The sequence below is a fragment of the Mycteria americana genome, chromosome 2 (genome assembly GCF_035582795.1).
Source record: "Mycteria americana isolate JAX WOST 10 ecotype Jacksonville Zoo and Gardens chromosome 2, USCA_MyAme_1.0, whole genome shotgun sequence".
In the NCBI taxonomy this organism is placed as follows: domain Eukaryota; kingdom Metazoa; phylum Chordata; class Aves; order Ciconiiformes; family Ciconiidae; genus Mycteria; species Mycteria americana.
Window position 1 is genome coordinate 152,628,472 of NC_134366.1, and position 13,338 is coordinate 152,641,809.

Sequence of the window (13,338 nt, forward strand, 5' to 3'; positions counted from 1 at the left end):
GCAGCCCAAAGATTTGGGGAGTTTGTGAAGTTTTTTTTTCAATACAACTATCATTAACATGAGGAAATGCGGTAAGGAGAAGAAATATTCAGTTGATGTGTTCCAGGTTTCTTATTTTCAGACACTGTTTCCCCTTATGTTCTGTTCTCAAGTGACAGTGATATTCAAATGCATTCAAGAATACAAATAAGTTATTTAGCTTATCCTGTAAGGAAAATCCTAACAGGTTTCTGGAAATACGCAAGGCATGGAATAGGGCTTATTCCGTTCGGTATTGAGACGGTGCAGTAGCTGTGCTTTTAAAAATGAGTAGATCCATTATTTACCTTTTTTTTCCCTGTTAGAGCAGAGCTAAGAGTTTTTTGATTATTTAGTTCTGCATTTGATTGTACCAAAGTTTGTTAGTTTTGGTCTGTTTTTTCCTTTTTTTTTTTTTTTTTTAAAACACCGGTCTTTGTGCTTTTCCTGAAAACATTTATGTTGTATGTTGCAGTGGGAGATTCTTCTAAGCTGTCTTGACCTCAGTCATTTTATCAGAATCTCTTGCATATTTTGATAATCACCTAAAAAACCTTGCATCTCAATTTGATTATTTTTTTTCTAGACAAAATTGAATATTTGTCTTTGACAGTCATTCCTCTTTCCCATTGAACTGTAGGAAGATGGGCCACGAACTCCTGCATTAGGTCTTGTTGCATCCTTGGGAATGCTTTCAATAATTTTTGGTAGGGTTTAGGAAGCTCCAGATACTTGTTTGCTCTCAGGATCAAGACCTAGTTCTCCAAAACGTTTACATTTCCAAATAACATGACTCATTCAGTGGAGTTCTCTTAGGGGCTAGGTATAAGGAAGAGATTTCCATTACTCTCTTCCTTCCACTCTTCACATGCAAGCTTTAAAAGTTAATGGGTTATGGAAACCTATTAGATAAAAGACAGGAAAAGAGCTGGAAAAGCCCAAGGGGGCACATGTCTCTTAGGGCTCAGCAGTCTGCTGTTGGCGTTTGTAAGTAATCCTTTTCTGTAGCTTTATTTACATTATGACTGAACCCCAGTTTTAGCCATGGCTGTGCCAATGCAAACACTCAGCATAAGCAAAAATGAAAAAAAATTAAAATTGATTCCACTGGAACTTGCACTTAGAGCCAGAATAAACTTGAGTAGTGCAAATGTCAGCTTTTGTTCACACTAAGAGTTTATACTGCTGTCTAAAATGGCCACTAATCTTAAGTGTAGATGAGAGGACACAGAACCAAGCGTTCAGCTGGCTATGTTGTTATTCTGACAGGAGTTTGTAACACGGTGGAAGTTCCAGCGCGCTATCAGAAGCACCCATACTTCTCTAACAAGGATGCAGGGCTGCAGCTTACTGGTTGACTTTTGGAGTACCAGTAAGTGGTAATGCGTTGAATGCCTGTCTTGTCCACGGATGGATTTCTTAGAAGATAATCACACAGGTAACAGAGTTTGATGGTCCTTTATCTGAAATGACTCCAAATAGAATTGCTTTCTGATAGTAGAATCGCTCATTCTTACAACTTCTGTTTTTTAAGAACTTCAAAATAAAATACTTTTCCTAAGTCCTCTGGATTGTCTAAGTCTGTTGGATGATGACATCCAATACTGAAATGGTATTTAAAAATTCATATTTACCAAGTCATGAAAAAAATCAAGAACTGAACTAGATTTTCTGTCTTTACAAAATGTATCTTTAAGACAGGACTTCTGTCTTGGCCTAAGAAAATTAATTCCCTGTGTTGCACAACTCCTTGGTGTATAGATGGTGCTATTTTCAGGCCTACTGATAAAGCAGCAGCTTCCTTATGAAGGTGCAGCTATAAATATACCAACACCCAACCAGCAGAACAAGTTCCTTGCTGGTATACTTGTCTCTGCGAGAGTTTTTGCCAGCTTGGAAATACCATATAAAATAACTCCTGTGGGATCATTGCTGTCGTGTCTGAAATTGAGTTTTGATGAGAGTCAGCATTCCCTGAAGTTTTCAGACTGGTAGAAGCGCGTGGGTTGGAAGCAACCTCTGGAGGTCATCTCATCCAGCCTCCTGCTCCACAAATGTCCAGTTCCAGTAGATCAGGAACTTTCCCATTGGAAAAAGCTTCTGAATAATGTGCAGTGGGACAGACTTACTCTCGACCGCTCGCTAAACTTAGTCAGCAGCTGCAGGCCTGGTGGTTTGCACAGAAGTCTGTTAGTCCTAAAGGGAGGGGACCTGCTGGAGATGGGAGGGTTAGGGTAGGAGGACTGCAAGGGACTTTGTAAAGGGTGCGAGCAGATTCTGGCAGGTGTACCACAGGCAGCAGTGCCTGCAGCTGATGGGGCGTGCTGAAGTTAGGGAGGAGGCCCTGAGCAGAAGTAAAGCCTTCAGGCAGCTAAGGAGAGCCGCAGCACGTGCTTTCCAGGCTGTTAACTCTGGATGTCAACAGAGATGGCATCAGGCTGGCAGCATAAGATTGTATTTTGCTGTGGAAGAAATGAAGCCAGCATTCCTGGAAATGTCAGTGAGAATGCTGTGCAGAAAACTGCAGCTTCTAGATTATTCCCAAGGCTGAGCAGAAGTTCCTATAGTGAGCAACAAAGTACATTGCAAGGAAAGAAATTTTGTTTCCACCACCTTGTGCCACCAACTGAAGCGAAGCACAGCCCTCACTGCCTCTTGCTCTCCCTCTGTCTAGGTATAGCGTAACAGTAGTTTGTTTGGGGCTGGGAACATCAGGTTTTTAAACCACATCCATGTGTTTTGCAACACAAGTACCTGCGTAGTTTGCGAGTTAACGCTGGAAATCAGACAATCCCAGCTGAGAAGGGCTGCGCTGCCTGCCATTTGCTTTCTGCTGTCCTGGGCTATGTTTTGTCATGCTCATGTCCCAGGTTGTCATAGCCTGATTTTTTTTTTTATACATTGCTTATTTATGACAGCTGAAACTTAATCTTGGTGCCAGATATTAAGTGTTTATAATCTCTTATTTTCTAAGTTGTACCTGGCTGTCAAGTGAAGAGGTCGCTGTAATAGAAAAATCGTTTGTCTTGTGCACAAAATGATGCTGGTCTTTAAGAAGTATTGTTTAAGGCCACAAAAGACCAGGTAACTTAGTAAAGTTCAGAGCTGATGAAAACTTTTTTCCCATGGATTTTTCCTTACAGTGTGTTCTTTGGTGTCTAGTAGCACACACACCATTTCTCTCTGCCCTGTGGATTCTTCAGCAACTAAAAAAGGCTGTGCTCTTCTGCGGTCTTTCCCTTAGCTGCAGTACTAATCGGTTCTTCTGTCCCCTCTCTGATGCTTGGGTCAATTAAGCTAGGAGAGACCTCTGAGACCAGAACCTCATGTCAAAATTTGGCCAAAAGAGACTGGGATGTTCAGAAGTTAACGTGGTGAGCTAGACGCTTTGACACGCAGCCTGCTGATATAACTCTTGCTACCGCACACGGACTGAAATATATCTGTTTAAAATCAGACAATACTGCAGGTTCCTGATGTCCCTTCCCCTTTCTTGTCTGAGCTGCTCAGCATTTCCTCTCCCCGGCTCTGCAGTGAAGGACTCCTGGGCTAGAAATTGGGATTCTGCATCTGTTTCTCCTTTCTTTAGTATACAGTCAGGGCTACTTTCTTCTGTTTAGGGGAGTTGGCACAGTATGTTTGGGATCAAGGTGAGGTCTCTGCCAAGTACTCAGTGGAGTTTGTAGATCCACCAGTATCTGGCAGACTGAGATTTTGTTTTGGCAGATCCCTCACTTGACATTGCTCCTCACCCTTGTCATAGCCCCTTACTTGCATCCTTCTCTTCCAGCTCCCACAGAGACACTTCTGAACACCTCTTCCTTCTGACTAGGCATCCAGGACATCTCTTCTTGTCCAGGCCCAACCACAAAGTTTACGTGATGGCTTTTGTATGTGCAGACCAGACCTGTCCACTGACAAATGCAACTGAGCCTGACAAGTGAAGCTCACCAGACATCCTGGGCACTATGCAGGAGCTGAACGTCCTGGGAACAGAGGCTGTGGACAGCCACCTTGTGCGACTGTCCGTGGAAGGTGGTGTGGGCACAGCTCGCATGCACAGTGTATGTGGCGGGTGTATCTCTCAGGCTTGTGTCGCCTGTGTCACCTGGGCAGGTGTTCCTGTGCAGGCAGCTGGAAAGCAGGCTTGTGGTCACCTACATCAGAGTGGCTTCCTGTAAGCTCCTGGTAAGGAAAGATGGAATTTGTTTGAACTTTAGCAACCTAAAAGGCGGGCAAGTGGCCCTAGCAGGTTGTCTGGGTTCCCTGTGGAATTGCCTTCGCTTGCTCATCTGTCTGCAGGCTGCCAAGGGAGTCTGGATGATTAACTGGGACAAAAAAGGGGTTTTATTTCCCTGTTAGTTCCATTTGATGGGGTTAGTTACTCTTGCCTTAACCATATTTACCTTCAAAAGTGGCAGTTTTGAAAAAAAATCACCTTTATAAATTGTGAGGGTGAACTGCATTCACAGCAATAGTTCTGTATGGCCTTGATTCATGTACTACCTTCTGAAATCATTGCAGAGCAAATTTGTTTCTGGCAGGGAAAGGAGTGGAGACCTTCCAGGGCAAAAGCGAGTGAATTATTCCATGGACTCCAATGGGGCCAAGATTTACCTTTCTGTGTAGTAGCCTACTTTTTAGCTGCTGTTCCTTTGCCATCGAATAGCCACCTGTCATGCATGACTATTTATAATATAGAAAGGAATAGTAGATAGTTCTTGCATTTGGTTTTAATTCCACTTGAAAAATTATTAAAATTCAAAAAATTCAGGAAGAGTCAACTGTAGCGTAAAGCAGTGGGTGCTGCGTGCCCAAACATCCACAGTGCTGCATTTTGAGGAGGTTTGTGTTGGCCAGCTCTAGGTGTGCCTCATGGACTGAACGTCCACAGCTTCCCCAGAGATTGTGCTGCACTTCGGGAGCACAGGTTTCCATTTGGTTTCACCCCAAAGGAGGCCAGCCTGTGTGTGCTCTCAGGCTGCTCCGCAATGTGAACCGGAGGGTGGTGAGAGGGAGATGAGTTTCGAGCCCAAACTGCTGATTTGAACAATAACACAGGCACGCAGAGAGAAAACTGAGCTGCTCGTGAAACAGCTCCAAAGCAGCCTCCGTTTACAGCTGGCATTTTAAGCAAACCAGAGGCTGTGTCATTTGAGAAGCGATAAACAGTGGCTGTTCAGGAGAAATCTGGCCTGTGCAGAATGAGTGTACACAGAGGCTGCAAATTCACCATCCCTTCTGAAATAGCTCTTCCACGTTTCAGCAGCCAGAGAGTCCCGTCATGGGTGTGCAGGCACAGTTTCACACACGGCCCTCCAGGAGTGAAAACACTCTCATCTCTTGGACCACCCCATTCCCTTTAAGTGATGGGCTTTGCTTTCAGGAAAGATCTCACCATTCTGCTAAAAATCTTGTGAGCTTTTTCTTCTTTGTTTTTCCCCCCTTAAATCACTAAGGACATTTACATAGAACAGGATGGCTGTTTTTTAACTGTTCCTCCATGTCCCTGTAGCATATTCCCAAGTGGAGAACATAATTGCAGTGGGTCATCACAACTGGTCACGAAAGTGATTAGATGTCAAAAAAAATAGATGTTGACTTCATGTGGAGAGGAGCAGCTCTAACAGATGGGAGTCCCAGGAAATAAAGTTTTAGGATTTTTATGGTGATGGAGCTTCAGTGCTGAAAGGGAGAAAAAAAAAAAGTGCAGTGGGGGCAGTGGTCAATAGGAGATGCAGTACATGGAGACCTGTGTTGGGAACTGCTTCGGCAGTTAACATTTAGCTTCAGTGAAACTAATGGAGGAAAGAAAATATGAATAAATAGTCTGGAAGGTTTTTTTCCATTGCAGTGTAAGAGGAAAGGGACACAGTTAACTGATCAATGAACATTTTATTGTGAGTAACAGCAATTACAACACTCTGTTGTATATGGCTGCATATGTGTTGGTGCATGTATTTATATAGATAGGTATTGAAACTGCAGGCAGATTTGCAAATACAGAATTACTTGCTACTAACTGAACATACAGGTAGTTTCACTTGCAATGAATGTTGCCTACTGCTTATAAACCAAGGTGAACTGGGGTGTTTGTAAGTTATCAGACTTTAATTATTTGGGCTGAAATGTTTAATACGGCATATCTGCCTTTGTGTAATTTTTAACAGAAGTGTCAAGTAAAAGGTTTAGCTATTGCAAAAGGCGAAGATAGAAAAAGATGGCCCTAATTCATCTTTGAAACACTTTATTGAAAACTATAATGCCACTAGAGACTGAAGGAGGGCAGTCAGTATATTATCACTTGCAGGAAACTTCAAGTTCACCTGAATTTGGGTTAAGAGCACTGGGCAAAAGAAAAACTGAACTAAATATGCCAGGTAGAAACTCGTTAGCACTTGACAGATCTGTTCACTCAGGATTACGTACCTGCACTTGTCTTTTTCCCTGTACAGCTTGTACAAGCTACCTAGACCCAGCTCGATTTGCCTAAAGCTTTCCCTGACGCGGTGCCTTCCAGCTGGCAGGGGAGGAGGCGTCGAGCCCTCCTGCCCCTTGGCTGCTCCTCTGGGCAGAGCGCCTGCCGGGCACGCTGCTGGGGGAGCCGGCGTCCAGTGGGAAATGTCTTCTGGTGTCACCTAGCCTTTGGGGCTGCAAAGTCAAGAGCACAGGTGCATTGTTTCAGGCTGTAGAAACGCTGTAAATTTTTAATGCGGAAATTACAAGTCTTTGCCTGGGGAACGTACAGAAGTTTGTAGTACGTAAGGCACTGGGGCGGGAGTTCAGATAGGCTTCAGTCGTAACGACAGGTGAGTTTACTGTTAAATGCGTATCTTATCCATTTGGCTTCCTATTTCCTAGGATTTATTCTGCTGCTCTGATAAACTATGATTGAAAACATGCTGAAGTGCCAGTTCAGGCTAATAGCCCCTTCTCCTACACTGAAACACATCACTGCAAGTAGAAGACACTGTGCTTTGTACTGGTCTCCCAAGAAGAGGGAGAGAAGAGCTGAGAGGTACGGGGCTCAGCCCGCAAAGACTGACTCACAGGCTGTCAACTGAACTCGGAGTGGGAATCCGATCCAGACAATATCCCTGAATTTAGGTGTCTAATCTCCCACTGTAGTCAGTGGAGACTTAGCTGCGGCAGTCAATGGAGCCGGGAGTGTCATTCAGCTGACGAAACGTAGGTGTCCCTCCTCTGGTGAGCTGAATCCCTCGTGGCAGTGGGAGGTGGGACACTGAGCTCATACCTGTGTGTCGACACTTCTGGGTACACATCTACAGCCTGGAGGTAAGCCCATCCCTGGTAAGGATGTGCTGGTGACAGGGATTCAGTCTCCAGCTGCTGGCATTGTTTCTCCAGTTTAATGAGAGGGGTGGGCTGGACCCCCCTCGCAAAGGCTGGAGCTGCTGAGCCCTCCGGATGGTCTGAGCATGTGGGGCAGCTTCAGCCCCTCTGTGTGGGGTGGGTGAGCACGTTAGACCTTATTTAGGGTAGTCAAAATGGCACCGGGAAAGAACTCCCAAGGCTCTCCAATAAAGAAACAGCATCGCTCTGTTAAAATTATTTTTACAACATCAATTGATGAGTTCAGACAAATAGACTTAACCGAGCCTTCTTAGTATATGAAACGTTAATATCTACCACTTATTTTTGAAGCTATGTTTTAGATTTTATTTTCGAGACAAAAGAGTCATTTAAAATTATGCAAATGAGCTGCCAAACGCAAGGCATTATGCAGATTGGTGGAGGCAGGCAGCGGAGCGTTAACCCTTGGTGCTGCGGCTCACTGCGGAGGGAGCACCGCCACAGCAGCTCCGCGTGAATCCTCTCAGCCCTTGCGCTCTTTAATTACAACGCTCCTGTGGCAGGGCCTGAGGTGTGGGGTTAACCTTCCTGCCCACGCCCCATCACCAAGGGGGTTTAGGTTGATGGAGGGGGTGTATTTGCTGTGATGTTCACCTTGCAGTCCTGCCCGGCACAAGCTGCACCCAAATCCAGCCTGGGCGTCTCAGAAAAGACGAGCATCGTGGCTGCCGGCTACTGTTTCATACAAGTTGTTTCCAGAGTATTTGAAGTGACTGTCATGGGAGAAATATTAAATTGCTTTTCAAATGTCAGCAGTGCAGTAACACTTCAAAAACAATTGACACTGTCAGCTAGAAGTCCTCCTAGCTCGCTGGGCTGGCTGGTGTACACAAGGTGCGGTAGCAGCCTTGACTTTCTGGAGAGGAAGGCTATTAAAAGAGCTCCATGTTGTGCTAATTTGTGGATTCAATAGCTCATTATCGCACCCAGCTATAAAGGTGGTGGGAATAACTCTCAGCCAGGAACAGATGGGTTTTGATAAAAATCCAAGGCCTGATCTGCTCTGGAAGTTTGCCCTGATCTCTGCAACTGATGCCAACAGCTGACATAGCCACATTGGTGCAAATACTAGTGCTGAGCAAGAAATCCAGTGGTTTATAGCAATGAAGGATGGCAAATGGCAGGAGCTGGCAAATCCCCCAACACGCACAAGGGTGTAAGTGCAGCTAATCTCTGATGGAGGTGCCTGATGCCGGGTTAAAATAGTCACGGTGGCAGCCAAGCCTGGGGAGAAAGGGAGAGAGTTCACGTAGGGTGGTTTTGGAAGGGCTGGGTTTGTGCCTCAGCTGTGCCCAGGTGGGATGCCAAGCCCCGTGAATATGGGGCTTGTTCAGCGTCAGGCAGGGACGGATCCTGCTGAGGGCAGGAATGAGCCTGGCTGCAGCACGGCGGGACTCGGTTCCACATTTCCTCTTGCACTTCAGTTGCTCATGGCTCTCTATGAGAGAGCTCACAGAGCAGCGCAGGTGCCAAGGAAAATACCGAGGCACTTGGCATTCGCTTTCCAGTTGCTAAATGAGGGGGGAAGTAATTTTTTCCCCTCTGCTATCTTTGAAGAAATATGTATTTGTGTAGTGAATGACTTCAGTAACAAATTATGTCTCAGTGCTGCTCTAGGAGATGGGGATAATCTGGGTTTCTCTCCTGCATCCCCTTACACCCAAACTCTTTCAATTTTGCTCTGCTCACCAAATTGCTCCCTCGCTTCCTTTCTCATTAAGGGTGTCATTTCAAGCTGACTATCTGAGCCAGTACAAAATACTGAATAAACGCTTCAACATATTAAAACCTGGATGCTACCAGTCAATTTACAGACTTAAAACCTATGTCCAGTTTCAGACTGGATACACATGCATGCACACAAAGCTTAGCACAGTTTAGCTACTTTGGTTTTGCTTGTTTTTAAGAGCATTTTTGGCTCAAAAATGTGATGTCTGTCACATATTTGGAAAGAGTTGTCCAAAGCCCATGATCAACATCTGTTGGTTTCAGATATGCCAGGGGAGCTCAGCAAGAATGTAATAGATGCAGAGATCAGAGAAAACATTGCTCCTGTGTATTTTTTTTAAAGATGGATTTGGAGTTTTCCTATTGCTCAGCAATTTGAGCAATGGACTGGTGATCTGGTTAGTGAAAACAAAAAGCAAGAAACCTACCTACATTGGTTCAGGTTTTTGTTAGTCTTGGAGGGAATAGCTGAAAAGGATATAAATCAGACACTGCTGCTGTACTGCGCTTGCCTTGCCAGCTTAAAAGAACTAAACTAGTTTAAATAGGCAGAAATACTGTTTTATGATGGCCCACATCTCAAAACAAATCTGAGCACAAAGACCGTGGAAGGAAGTTGCTAGGAAACCTCTACAGTGCACTGGAGAAGTTTCGCAGCACAGGCACCTGTAAGAGAGTCGTCACCACCTGCCAGCCTGGGCATTTCCCAAAAACTGCGGTGCAGAATTGTAGTCCACATTCATTTCCATAAATGAAGCATCGGGAAATGCCTCACAGCCCATTTTACATCAGCGCAGCTTCAGGGGACTGTAAGCCATTCCCAGAACCATCCCTGAAGACTCGACACTAAGGTCCGGTCCACGCTAGCGCTGAAGCCCTGACTTCTGTGTTCAGACACGGTCTGACTAGCACATGCCTGCAGTCATCTTAATTAGGTTCTTGGCAAAGATCTTTCCTTCCGTGGGCTCTAACTTCGCCCATGCTGAGATTTCAATAAGGTAACTTTAAGCCAGACTAACCCTCTGGAGGCAGGGCCACCAAGTCTTATCTCTTTTGCACTTAGTCTAAGGGTGGGTTTTGCCAGCAGAGATTTCATGCAGGCGTGGTGCCGCCTCAGGTGGTGTTTCTGCATGGGGATGCTCCGGAAGGTTGAGGTGAGTCAATTGAAAATGTTAAAGCTGCAGGTCCACAGCATCAACATGCACATGTTAAAGCCCCCATTTCTGTACCAAGTAGTCGTAATTATGATATCTTAATCCTCTTAACACTTGACTTCTTTCCTATGGCTACTTCATAGCTGAACATGTCAATTTAAGCCTGTTTCTATGAGGAAACTGGTAGCTGAAAGATTGGGGAATCATCAAGGACACGTTCTTCATTCATCATGAAGTCATCTGTCAGTGCAGCTCGTGACTGGGATAAGACAGGTAAAGACATCAGGTATTGCTAGGATTGCTTGTCTGTACACTTCCTCGGTAGCTTTTTCCAAAAATGAGCGATGTGAGGCAGTGATTGAGTGATGGCTGCCGCGAGCACTGTGCTGGTTTTGGCTGGGATAGAGTTAATTTTCTCCACAGTAGCTAGTATGGGGCTATGTTTTGGATTTGTGCTGAAAACAGTGTTGATAACACAGGGATGTTTTGGTTGTTGCTGCACTGGTCAAGGACTTTTCAGCTTCCCGTGCTCTGCCAGGTGCAGAAGAAGCTGGGAGGGGACACAGCCAGGACAGTTGATCCAAACTGACCCAAGGGCTATTCCAGACCATATGGCGTTGTGCCTAGCATATAAAGCTGGGGAAGAAGAAGGAAGGGGGGGACGTTCAGAGTGATGGCGTTTGTCTTCCCAGGTAACCATTACACGTGATGGAGCCCTGCTTTCCTGGAGATGGCTGAACACCTGCCTGCCCATGGGAAGTAGTGAATGAATTCCTTGCTTTGCTTCGCTTGCGTGTGTGGCTTTTGCTTTACCTATTAAACTGTCTCTATCTCAACCCACGAGTTTTCTTACTTTTGCTCTTCTGATTCTCTCCCCCATCCCACCTTGGGGGAGTGAACGAGTGGCTGTGTGGGGCTTAGGTGTTGGCTGGGGTTAAACCACGACAGCACGATGAGCAGAGCAAGCTGGCCATGGGTTAAGAGTCTCCATGAAATTCCCTATGTGTGGGAACCCCCTGATGGTGCAGCACCGGTAAATTCCTGCCTGCCACCACCCGTCCTCACTACGCTGTAAAAGCCTGCCCAGCACATTCCCCACTCCTCCCTGCCCACCTGTCAAGATGACCCATCACGGCTAAAAGCCATTAGCACTCAGAAGGTGGACCCTTGGATCTCCACTCCTTCAAAGATAAGCAATAAATTAAGAGAAACCAGGAATACATGTTAAGCCTGAGCATGCTCCTTTGAAGAAAGAGTCATTTTAAAACACAGGGGTTCATTACACCGCAAAGGAGGCACTCTGGAGAAGATGCGACACTGATATGCGATGCTCATACGTGAAGTGTGGCTGTTGTTACAGGACTTTCCGTTCTGGTTTATCTATTCCCTTGACACATGAAAAGGGAAAGATCCAGATCTTCAGTTTAACTTAAAAAAAGCTCTTAGGAAATCCTTTTTTACACAACATATAATTAACGTATGGAATCAGCCCTGGATATTCCTGACAGGTTTAGACTAGCTCTGCACTCGATGGTCTAGCAGGGTTCGTTAGCTGTGTCCCCGTGTGATGCCGTGGGAGGAAGGGCTCCAAAACATTCGGTAATGGCAGAAACTCAGTTGTTAGTTTAAAGAAAAGCCTTTTCTTCCAATATAGTTTCTGGAACAGGAAAACTGTGCGAGAGCTATAGCAACACCTGGAACTTTCCTAGTTCAGAGCAGGTTTTCTGCATTTCGGAAAGGATTCCATACATGCACAGAAAGCATTTCCAGAGGTGTTGCTGGAGTAAGGTTACATCCAAAGACTCTTGGTTCCCACACTTTGGGGCTTGGAAAGCAGCACCCACCTCACCTGCTCTGACAGCGGTGATGCCCACACCTGAGCTAGTTCCCTGCACCTTCTTTACAGCCAGTGGGGAGAAACGGGGACCCGATGGACTCAGCTGTAGAGCTGCTGGTGGGATTAACCATGCCCTAGGAGCACCTCTCTTCTGCATTGGCTGCAGAGGAAATTTAGAGGGGAGTGGGTGTGGTTGCTGTAGAGGTTTGGAGTGACGTGAGTGAGCCCCATCAAGGTGCCTGCTGCCTGCAGCCGGGGAGCCGTCTGCCTGTCCCCGCTCCGAAGGCAGTGCCGCCCCGGACGGGGCACTGGGCGACTCGCAGGTCTCGCTTGGTGTGGGACGGCTGAAGCAATTGCCTCTCGCAGCCGTTCATCCTGCCCCTTTGGTAGGCACAGTTGCCCTGAGGCAAGGATGTGCTCCTCCCATGAATCATCTCCTCAGCCACAGATGTTAATGTGTCACTGCATGTCTGTTGGATCCCTGCGCTCACCGCGGCCGTGCGCCTAGCGCCGGTGCAGGGCAGAGCACTACCCGGGCAGGTCCCGCTCGGATGCAGAGCTGCTGAGTAGTGAGGAGAAACAGGAAAGGCAAGTTCAAAGGCAGGTGTGACACAAAGGAAAAGGTGGTGGTAGTAACACCAAGCCAGCAGCAGCTGCTGCACGTGGCAGGCACAGCCCCATGCAACCCGCTGGTGTCCATTGGACCCCTCACATCAGGACCTGCTGCGGCAGCACCGTATCTCCAGCTGGAAATGAGAAAGGGTCTTCTCCAAACCATCCAGCACAGGCAGGACTGTTAGAGGCAGGGCACCAGAGCAAGCCTAACCCTTGCTCATCACCACAACATCCATGTGCACAGGTAATTTTCTCTTCCAAAGCAGCAGCCCTCACAGACCTGAGCCTGGGAGGTGCAGAGCATCTCCCGCTCTGCCTGATGCATGTGGGCCATCTCAGAGATCAATGCTTCTACAATAGGGTGTGATCATTACCGTTCATCAAAGCACAGGCTTAATTTTAAACTCCTCAGTAACACGAGAAGTTACTGTCTGACCCTGTCTCACACCCTAACGGTGCTGCCAAAGGGGGAGGGAAAGAATTGAAATTTTACGCAGTGGCATATGGAGGGATTCAGAATTCATCTAAAATGAAGATGATGAGAACAACAGTTTTGTGTGATCTTTGATCCCTTTCACAAATACAACCCCCTGGATGTGCTTAGAGAGGGCC